This window comes from Hevea brasiliensis, chromosome 14 (genome assembly GCF_030052815.1).
Source record: "Hevea brasiliensis isolate MT/VB/25A 57/8 chromosome 14, ASM3005281v1, whole genome shotgun sequence".
Classification (NCBI taxonomy): domain Eukaryota; kingdom Viridiplantae; phylum Streptophyta; class Magnoliopsida; order Malpighiales; family Euphorbiaceae; genus Hevea; species Hevea brasiliensis.
Window position 1 is genome coordinate 86,299,840 of NC_079506.1, and position 2,432 is coordinate 86,302,271.

Here is a 2,432-nt window from a genome sequence, read left to right on the forward strand (position 1 = left end):
GCAGTTTTTGCAAAAATGATCAATTATAAGGACTAAATTGAAATTTTGCGTATTGTGATGGATGACTGATTTGATGGGCCCAGGAGGGGCTGTGTGATATGATTGAACTGTGGATATATGGATTGTGAGTATAGAAGTGTGTTTTGAGCCATTTTGCAGGTTGGGTAGGTCCTAGGTATAGGGGAGACTCTGCCGGATTTTCGGCACGACTTAGGACGTATTGGTCTTTTTCTTTGTTTGTATTGAGTCTTTTATATTAAAAATTGTAATGTAATTGTCAGGTGAGCCGGGACAACCTTCTTTCTCCGTCCAGCCGCCTCAGTGACCATCGTCAAGTCTGTGAGTAAAATATTAATTTTAATTGTAATTTTGATATTATTATATGTTCAGCATGCCCATGCATCACTTATATGCATATATTTATGTAGTTAAACTCTAGGCACGATTTATGTTGCATTGATAACTGTTAAAGTGCCATGAATGTTGTTGCGGTAATTTGGAGCAGTGTGCGTGCGTTGGCGTGCGTGTGATGTGGTGTGGACTATGGATAGGACGGGTAGTCACGGCTTGAGTTCTTCGCTGGGACCCGATCCTTCGAGGGGTAGTCACGGCTTGAGTTCTTCATTGACCCTCGATTTGGTTATTAAGTGGAAGTCCAGCTGAGTTCTTCACCGCACCAAGTTGGATTTAAGAGAGCTGTATAGGGGATCAGCTCCCATATATTATGATTGATGTTACAGGGTGCGTGAGTGCTCCAAATTACCTTTTTGATGTTATGATGTGAAAATGTTGTTGATGTTGCATTTCACTCTACAGGGTGCATTAGTTCTAGATAGTTATAGAGATTATGGTTAAAATTGATATTTTACTCTCTGAGTCGAACGCTCACTCCTGTTCAAAAATTTTTACAGGCCACAGGAGGATATTTTTTGAGGTTAACCTGCTTTCTCCCTCGCAGGTCAATTATTACTGTTTGTATAAACTTGTTAAATCTTAGAATTTCCGCATGTGTTAGAAATGTTTATTTGATTTGGGTCTGTAAACTAAATTATTATTTTGGGACCTGTAAACTTAATATGCTATGCATGTTTGATGGATTGGATGAGGGAGCTGAGCTCCCATTTATTATTAAGTTGATGAGTATGTGGAGGGTGAGCTGAGCTCCCCAATTGACTATATATTGTGTTTACAGGTCGGGTGAGTCGAAAACTCCCCGTTGGTAAGTCCATTTTATGGCCGGACTCTGTCCGTTTGTTTTCTTGAAATTGGGCCCAAATGGGCCTTAGAGTTGGGTTAATGAACAGTTAGGCTTACTACGGGCCTCGGGGGCTTTAGGCTGGCCCAGGTCCTAGTGCCGGTCCGGGCCATAGGTTGGGTCATGACAAATGTGGTATCAGAGCTTAGGCTCCAGATTCTTAGGGAATGTTCATCTAAAGTGTTGGGAAGAGTCTACTAGGAGTCACATGCGGAGTATAGGATTCTGTTTCGTCTTTTCCTGTAATTATTTGTTTCTAGATTCTACGTTATACCTCGGAAATATAAGATTACCTCGATTAGTGTCTTGATTTTCGTGGAGTACATAGAAACATGAAATAGATTTAGCAAACTTATTGAGATCTACCTTGGAAACACGTACTCCAATAAATACTATATTTTTAAATCGGTATGGGTTTAAATGGTGTGCCCATTTCGCGCAAGGCACGAGTACATAAAAGTGAGTCTTGAAAATGCTGTTGCCTAGATAAGGATGAGGATACCATTCTTTGGCGATCATCGGTGGATGACCCGACAGAATAAGTTTATGATAATAGAAGATTCAAGAGAGATAAGAAATTAGGAGACCTAGTCTGTCAGGACGTATCGTAGTAACTATACAATGTTCTCGATGTCTGCTCTGTAAGCTGCAGATTATAGTACCGATATGAGATTATTGTGTAGAGCTGCGTACTTCCCTGTAGTGCTTATGATGAGGATGTTTGCAGGCAGTCTCTGTTTTGGTATAGTAATACCAGAACAGAGTTCTATATCTGAGAGGAGTTGGGAACTCCTAGTTAGGGGTCTAGAGTTAGAATATTGAGAGGTCACAGTGGGGTGATAACTAGAGTCAGTGACTCAGTTACCCTAGCATGAGCTAGAGTTACAATAAGAATTGCCATCAGACCAGAGGTTTCGGATTAGTTGCAAAGTAAAGGTGACACCTATAGAGTGAGATTATCTAGTATTCAGTATGGAATTTTGGATGGTTTTTGCAGTATGACAAACATTTGGTTAGAACTTAGTGAGAATAGTATACCTTGTGTGTATCAGTATGAAATAAAGTACAACCCTACTACCTAGGGAAAGTCGGAACTATGAATTGATGATTCACAGAGTTATAATATGATAGGAGAGTCATTAATTTGACATGGTTTTGGGCAAGGTGGTAAATGTAG

The 2,432-nt window shown here is 40.1% G+C and overlaps 1 long non-coding RNA gene across 1 annotated transcript; it reads left to right on the forward strand.

Annotated features, from left to right (window-relative positions):
- Positions 1-303: 303 nt before the first annotated feature.
- Positions 304-1,132, forward strand: LOC131173265 (uncharacterized). Its single transcript, XR_009143518.1, has 2 exons — positions 304-339; positions 912-1,132. It is a non-coding gene; the product is annotated as an uncharacterized LOC131173265 (long non-coding RNA).
- The last annotated feature ends 1,300 nt before the right edge of the window (positions 1,133-2,432 follow it).